Source organism: Squalius cephalus (assembly GCF_949319135.1).
Source record: "Squalius cephalus genome assembly, chromosome: 3".
Lineage (NCBI taxonomy): Eukaryota > Metazoa > Chordata > Actinopteri > Cypriniformes > Leuciscidae > Squalius > Squalius cephalus.
The window spans coordinates 6,231,293-6,240,190 of NC_137124.1; the positions used below are offsets into that span (position 1 = coordinate 6,231,293).

General features: G+C 34.6%; 1 pseudogene across 1 annotated transcript; it reads right to left on the reverse strand.

Annotated features, from left to right (window-relative positions):
• Positions 1-764: 764 nt before the first annotated feature.
• Positions 765-2,123, reverse strand: LOC307156259 (baculoviral IAP repeat-containing protein 2-like; annotated as a pseudogene). The gene has a single exon. The product of its transcript is annotated as a baculoviral IAP repeat-containing protein 2-like (transcript).
• Positions 2,124-8,898: the final 6,775 nt, after the last annotated feature.

Here is an 8,898-nt window from a genome sequence, read left to right on the forward strand (position 1 = left end):
TATGAATTACACAAAGTGCATGCTGTTTTACACTTAAACTATTACAACAGAATCACATCTGACTATTGCACTGAGAGAGGCATATTCATCCAAGCTCGAGGCTGTTAAACAAAGTTCCACACTTTGGTAAAACCTAAATTCTAGAGGTCAACTGGGTTAAAAGTAAATGCATCATGAGTCATTTAAAACAAATAAGCCACTATAGTGATCAGTTTTAGCGTTTGAATTGACATTTTACATATTACACTGTTTACATCTTGTTTTTGTACTGTTTTTGCAAAAAGTGTATAGTCACAGAGCGTGGTCAAACATGTTCATATAGGAATGTATGAAAAACATGAACAAATATTGCATAAAGAGAATTAAATGACGGTCCTTCTAGTATGAGAGTGTTTAAGACTAAACATATCATATTTATTTTAGAACATCTTTCTGCTATGTCTACGAAACATTGACGTGAAAGATGAGTATTACACTTCAAACTCGTCTAACTATTACACTTATTTTGTTATTATTACACAGTTATTCTGTGTGTGTCACTAAACAACATGGTTAAGCTAATGAATTACAGTTGATACGTGGTATTTTTACGTGAAAGGAGGGAAAGGAATATTTAACATATAAAAATAAAAATATTTTAACCTATAGTCAATTTCAATTGTTTGATAAATCATATAACAATCAACAGTTATATGTGAAACAATTAGAGTTGTAAATTTGCACATCCAAAAACTGTTGTTACTGGGATGATAAATATCTTCTCTTTATGATAGGAAAGTACGGACAGCGCCTTTGACCAATCCTCTACATATGGGAAACTTGCGCAGAGAAGGTGCACATTCTTTGCACACAACTAGGTGACCACATGGGATGAAGACAATGTTCACTTCCTTATCCATGCAAACTTTGCATGTGCGCTCCTCTTGAAGTCTTCTTAACTGTTCCTCCATAGGCAAGTGTGAAAGATCTTGACTCGGTGATGCAGCTTCATTGGTCTGGGCCATCAGTTCTCTCAGCAGGCAGACATCATTCTTCTTGATCCAGTTGCGGAAGACCTCTGCCGCTGCATTTCCTTTCGACAGGACTAACTCAATGAGCTGCCCTGTCTGCTGCTTGACTGTAGTGCAGTTACGAATAATGTCATACTCTTTCTGTGAGATGACGTTCTCTTCTAGAAGATGGTCCATTAAGCTCTGCACACTTTTTAGCTGCTGTGACATGGCAAGATGATGTTTCTTAAGAAAAGTAAGAAACTTACTTTCTCGCTCCTCCTCTCTCTTCTCATCTTCTGCACTTAGTAAATCAGACACCAACTCTTGAACGGTTTTGTAATTTTCTCCACTTGGGAGAATTTTGCTCTGAACAGTTTGCTTCACCAGGCCACGCTCAAATCCCATCTCTAAAGCAGACTTCACCACAGGATTGTTCATCATCACTGCATCTTCTGAACAGTCTTCTCCAGGACCCTGGTGTACAACAGTTGGATCAACAAATTCTCTCGAGTCGCTGTCTCCATTAGTCAATAGCTGTTCAAATAGTCTTGGAAATCTTGCTTTAATCTGATGAACAAACTCTTGGCCCTTTTCTTGCAACAGGTATTCACATCTTGGAAACCACTTGGCATGTTCTACCCATGGATCATCACCAGGCTCCCAACATCTGAGTCCGCCATCGCAACAAAAGCACTTCACGTCATCACGACGACCAACATAGTAAAAACCAGCCTTAGCCAATTAGTCTGGTCGAACAGTTATTCTTGAGGGCCAGTAGACAAATGTGAGCAACCTTTCTTCACACTGTTGCATTGCCGATATATTGGAAAGGCTAGATAAAGGTACATTATCTGCACGGTCACCTCGAACGAAGCGGCAGTTGGGGTAATGCCTCTGGTGCTCTGATACTGCCCGATCTCCCGGTTCCCAGTTGCTAAGCTGGCCTCCACAACTGAAGCAAGCCACTCTGTCGCCATGGCCAAGGTAGTAGAAACCACTTTTGGCAAGCTTGGCTGGACTTACTGGTGCAAGAGTCCAATTCTGAAAGGTGTTAAGGCGTTCCTGTTCCCGACGCATGTCAGGACTGTGACAAGCCGGAGGTCGCTGGTGAGACATATCCTGGTGAGACATATCCAGGTTTAAGTAACCCACCCACTCCTCCGTTTGGCCTGAAACGGATGCCGTGGTGGTCGATGTTACGGGTGTCGCAGGGCTGTATGGCTACGTTGCGAAGCGGGAAAAAGGCAGGGTGAGAGGACGACAGGAGGTTTTGTCCGGGTTGTGTGCGAAGTCCTGAAATATTTATCAGGACAACAGCTTACTCCGCCCCGCTGGAGGAGTTGTCATCATGACCCCGTAAACAGCTGTATAGGATTACATATAATGTCACATTGAATCAGAAGTAGCGTCATGGAGAAGTTATGCATATGCCATCGGGGAGATGTCTATAATTACACCAAAATATTTATATATAAAAATATACATATATTTTTAAACATACAGTATGCATGGGTGAATTGTACGATCTGTAACAAGCATGTAGAAAGTAGTTAGGTTGTATTTCATTTTGCCTAGGCTTTAACACTAGAAGTGCCAAAATTCCATAACTACTAGAACTGCCGCAAGCGGTCATTTTGACCGCTAGATTCAAAACTCTATATCTTTAATGATAAATACCCAATTGAGAGATTAATGCATTTATTGTATTAGGATGTCTTTTAAAAACAAAACAACACCAAACTGTACATTTAAACAAGTTTAATTATACATCTATCAATAATAATATCAGTAGATGTCCTGAACAAAATGAGTAGCCTGTTTTCATGTTTACACTCGATCGCGTCCGCGCCCGCCGACACACGCACACACATACACACACACACACACACACACACACACACACACACACACACACACACCATATTCCATTGCAATCTTGACATCGCAGCCCGTTCATTACAGCCATAATAAAATATAATAATAAAATAGCCTAGTCAACCTAACATATAAAAATTCCACTGCTCGATATAGTCAGTAGCCTAGGCTACAATTCGTACCATTTTGCGCATGTGAAGGATGATTTTTTCCGTCGATTTTGGAACACGAGTGAAGTACAAAGCCTATAATAAAGAATAGTTTACCATCCAAATACATCGCATGTTGAAACATTTTAATTCTAATTAGAGAGTTACGTGAGCCCAACGGCGCTTACTTTCACTTTCGCTTGAAAGTAGCCTAACCGATTTCATTTTGGCTTGTTTATGGATTATTTATTTGTTATTGTTCTGTTCTGAATATCATTACATTTAAATGATTTGTTGTAGAATATGTTTTGTGTATTTTTTACCACTTTTTATTGTTGTGTATATTGGTATATGTATAATAATACCGCGAAATTCAGTGCGGTCAATATGACGGTTTATGGCCGAAATAGGTAAATATGTTCATTTGTTTTTTTTTCTTATGTGTAATTTATATGAAAAGCATTTTAAATGAAAATACAGACACTTTTAGGAAAAGTCAGGTACCAGCAGGATTTTATTTATTTTTTCAACAAAGTTATTGCAGATATAAAATTCAAAACGGTCAAAATGACCGCCATGGCAGTTCTAGTGTTAAGTTAATTTTACCAACTATTAAGATGTTAAAGTTCATAGACCTTTAGCACATTCAAATGTATTGAGTTAAAATTAAAACGTGATATCAATATCGCATTACCGAATTCATGGGTGATTAATAGGTTCAATAGTTATCAAGCACCAGCTAATTTAAGTTTTTCTTCAAACAAAAGTAATTTTCTGATAAATCATTGTACACATACATGTGTTTTGTTGTATGCACAGATTTTAAGGGTCGCTATAGAGAGATGCGTCCTTGTCTTTGTTTCCCGGTATTTTTAAAAACATATCTAGATCTACATAGATGTTTTACACGATAAGATATGTCAGAGAACCTTGTGCGACATTTTATATCCGCATAAAGGGTTAAAATGTAAAATATACATTTTAGCGCTATTTAAAAACTAGGACGGTATAATAATATAATGTAAATGTCTCACGTGAAGATGATGGTTTAAACCATAATTTTATCAAATCAAGTCAATTCATGTGAATACTGTCGTATATGAACAAAGAGAAGAGTTCACTAACATTACAGCTAAACAGATATCCGGGGGAAAGTGTAAAGAAAACGCCATACAAAACATTACAATCACACCCGACAATACGATAAGTGTTGCGCTAGTGATGTTAAAAATTGTTAACAATTTTAAAACAGGGTGTTTCAGAAGAAATGCAAAGATGCCTAAAAACAAAGGTGTCCAAAATGTTACTTGCTAATACTTGGTCTTATTTCAGAGTCGGTATGCTCCGGTGAAAACTGTGTGAGCTTTGATGAGCCCGACAACAATATAGGGCTGTTAAACATGCGGTACAATAACAATGTTCAATATAAACAAGAATCCTGCTCTAATGCGACTAATTCTAACCAACTCTAATTGTTTCACATATAACTGTTGATTGTTATATGATTTATCAAACAATTGAAATTGACTATAGGTTAAAATATTTTTATTTTTATATGTTAAATATTCCTTTCCCTCCTTTCACGTAAAAATACCACGTATCAACTGTAATTCATTAGCTTAACCATGTTGTTTAGTGACACACACAGAATAACTGTGTAATAATAACAAAATAAGTGTAATAGTTAGACGAGTTTGAAGTGTAATACTCATCTTTCACGTCAATGTTTCGTAGACATAGCAGAAAGATGTTCTAAAATAAATATGATATGTTTAGTCTTAAACACTCTCATACTAGAAGGACCGTCATTTAATTCTCTTTATGCAATATTTGTTCATGTTTTTCATACATTCCTATATGAACATGTTTGACCACGCTCTGTGACTATACACTTTTTGCAAAAACAGTACAAAAACAAGATGTAAACAGTGTAATATGTAAAATGTCAATTCAAACGCTAAAACTGATCACTATAGCGGCTTATTTGTTTTAAATGACTCATGATGCATTTACTTTTAACCCAGTTGACCTCTAGAATTTAGGTTTTACCAAAGTGTGGAACTTTGTTTAACAGCCTCGAGCTTGGATGAATATGCCTCTCTCAGTGCAATAGTCAGATGTGATTCTGTTGTAATAGTTTAAGTGTAAAACAGCATGCACTTTGTGTAATTCATAGAGGGAAAAGTTGCACTAAATGAAGTATCAATTTAGTCAAACAGAAAGACTATCACTTAAATTCTTAATTGTCATTTATTTCTATAGACAGCTCTCAATGAAAAGTCTTCACCTAAAACATACGGTCCAACATACAAAATGTAAAACAGGGTCATCATTTGCATGCTTTTGTGAATTTATAATAAACTATGGTTTTCAAGCCTCTTTTCTTAGAGGTTTGGGTCTTTTGAATCTTACATGGATGTTTTGGACACGTGTGATTCTGTATAAAGTTGTTGATTTAAGCACAACTATTTACACACATGCAAGTATGAGAATAACTAGTATACTGTAGATTGTGGACATTCCATTATCTGTTTATTCGGGATTAATGTACATCCTTACCTCCTTAGCTCATATGTTTCTTTAATTTGTGCAGGACGTTGAAATGTTAGTTAAAAGGTATTAGTTAATAACAAACAAACTTTAAAGCACCATGGAACCATACTATTAATACATAAAATATGGTATAATTACAGTTTGAAAATGACTTCCATAATATTTTCTTTTAGTAAAGTGGAACATCCAGCACAAGGTTCTGCGTTTGTGGGTATAATCTCACAAAGATTACATCAATATTACTTTTCTCGAACACAACATGTATGGACATGTTTCGTTATCTAGGCATAACACATCAAACAATATTAGGCTAGAAAGATCTAATACCGGATTAATAACTAAATGAAATTAAATGTACAAAAAATTAAGATGTTGTTTTGATTAAACCTTTTTACCAAGATTTAAATCTGTAGCTATACCTCAGCACATGTGTATTTGCTTTGGCGAAGTTTTTAGGTGGGCGGAGACTTGGGTTCACAGACCGATTTCTCAATCATGTTTTGCTTTCCAAAAAGCACATGGATGCTTTGCGGGGCAGTGAAAGATATATATTTTAGCTAAGAACTAAACAAAAGTTTATAGTGAATTGTAATGTTAAAAAGTTTTGCTTAAAAAACTATTCGTTTTATGTATCTTTTAGCGGTTGTTGTTTGATGCGGATGCCATGCTGTGGGAGGGATGGGGGAATGACGTCATTTTGCGGACATCCTTAAATCGGGATTGACCGCTCAGCTTTGAGAGGTGTGTTAGTGGGAGGAGTCTGGACCCCATCGTGGCCCTCTAATGTATATGTCATTTCGGCTCGGACGCTGTGGTGAACGGTCACTTTTCACAATGGAGTCTGTTTGTTGTCTCCCCTAATGATTTGATCTTTTGAATCTTACACAAATGTTTTGGACGCGTGTGATTCCCGTATAGCTTTACAAGGCCATATGGTACTTACGGTGTGACAAATATGTTGATGTGTAAAAAATACACCCAAAGATTTAAGCACAACTATTTACACACACGCTAAGTAGAAGTATAACTAGTATACTGTATATTGTGAACATTCCATTATCTGTTTATTCGGGATTAATGTACATCCTTACCTCCTTAGCTCATATGTTTCTTTAATTTGTGCAGGATGTTGAAATGTTAGTTAAAAGGGTATACTTCCATAATATTTTCTTTTAGTAAAGTGTATCACCAAGCACCAAGTTCTGTGTTCGTGGATATGATCTCACAAAGATTACATAAATATTACTTTTCACGAACACGTCATGTATGGACTAGGCCCTATGTCTTGTTATCTAGGCTTAACACATCAAACAATATTAGGCTAGAAAGATCTAATACTGGATTAATAACTAAATTAAATAAAACGCACACAATTTAAAACATTGTTTTGATTATTGGATTTTTTACTAACGTAGACTTGGCTTCACAGATCGGATTTCACATTCATGTTATGCTTTCCGTGCGCATGGGTGTTTTATGGACAGTGAAGGATATATTTTAGCTAAAAACTAAACAAAACTTGGTAGGAAGTCGTATTGTTAAAAAGTTTGCTTAAAAACTATTCGTTTTACGTATTTTTTAACTGATGTTGTTCGATATGTTAAATGCTCACGTTTGAAACATTGTTTAAATGTGTGGAAAATGTTTGCCTACCGTTTACGTTTTAAAGTTAAAAGCACATAGTTTTGAACAGAATCATTTTTTTTTTTTTTACTCCACTGGGATAGGTGGATTATCTTATCAAAGAGTGAATAAATCAGTAAGTTAGTGAATATAACTTAACTAAAACATGAATTAACTTAAAATTTAAACAACTATTATTTTTTATAAATATTATTTAGTGTTAGGTGGACTGAGACACGTGTTTACACATGATCTATACTCGTTCATGCGTCTACCTATGAGTGATGTATCAAATGGAACTTGTTTTAAAATCTGTATTCGTAAAAAGACATTCTAGCTTGTTCACATTTTTCTGATAGACGTTTTAAATACTAGCTTTTGTATTTTAAAGGACTGTATCATTTTATTACAGTTAAAGTTATTTTATTATGGATCGTGGGAAAAATTCCCGCGGTCACATGACCTGTCCGGAGGTGGGAGGGAGGGGGTAGAAAGGGGCGTGACAAGCGCTGGAATATTCCCACGGTCTGTGGGAGTGGTCTACCTGTGGCTACTGGGCAGATGTCACAGAGGTCAGTCTAACTTTTGGGATGTAACCGTGTGGACGTGTTTCATTGAGCTCCTCACGAGACTTTGTAACTTTTGGAAATAAAATCTCTAAACCTATGGATATGGATAAGCGTTCTGGATATACCTCTGGTCTTGGATATATCCTTGTTGTCTAAATCTTTCGTGCTTTGGATATACCTTTTGGATACACAGTGGATATACATTTGATGTGGAATATACCTTTGGATATACCTTTTGGCTCTCTTTCAACAAACGGATTTACAAAAACGTAAGGCTATTTTTTAGATACTGTGATTTTTAACATGGTGCGGTTTTAATATGTGTTTGAGACACTTTTAAAGATATTTTATGTTAAATGTAGCATTTTACACATAATGTGTGGATGGATACATTTACTTTTCTGTAAATTATTGATTTTAACATCTTAAAGTAGCTAAATCATTTTTAATAACTCTTTTAGAGAAAAATGCAATTTTAACTTATTTCATTAATGTTTTAAAAGTGATGGACAAAAATATACACTTTTAAAGATACTTTATGTAAAATGTAACGTTTTCTAAATAATGTGTGAAAGTTAAATGATTATGGATCAACATTTTTAAAAAATTATCTTTTTGTAATGAAAAACTCTCTTGTTATATTTTTCTGTAAATGACTGAACATTGATTTTCAATGTTTTAACATTTATGTTTTAACATAAAATGTTGTTTTAGATGTTTTAATGCTAACACATTTTTTATATATTTAAGAAAATACACACTTTTAAAGGTATTTTATGTAAAATGTAGCATTTTATAAATAATGTGTGAAAGTTAAATGATTATGGATCTACATTTTTAAAAAATTATCTTTTTGTAATGAAAAAAAACTTGTTTTAAAAATTATCTTTTTGTAATGAAAAACTCTCTTAACTCGTTATACTCTTCTGTAAATTTTAACATTTATGTTTTAACATAAAATGTTGTTTTAGATGTTTTAATACTATGTTATAACACATTTAGATATCTTTAAGAAAATATAATTTAAACTTTAAACAATGTTTCATACACCTTTAAACACTATGTAATTGTGAATGTACAACTTTTCTTCAAATGTATTAGAAAATAGATCTATTTGCTCGGTATAATTTTAATACA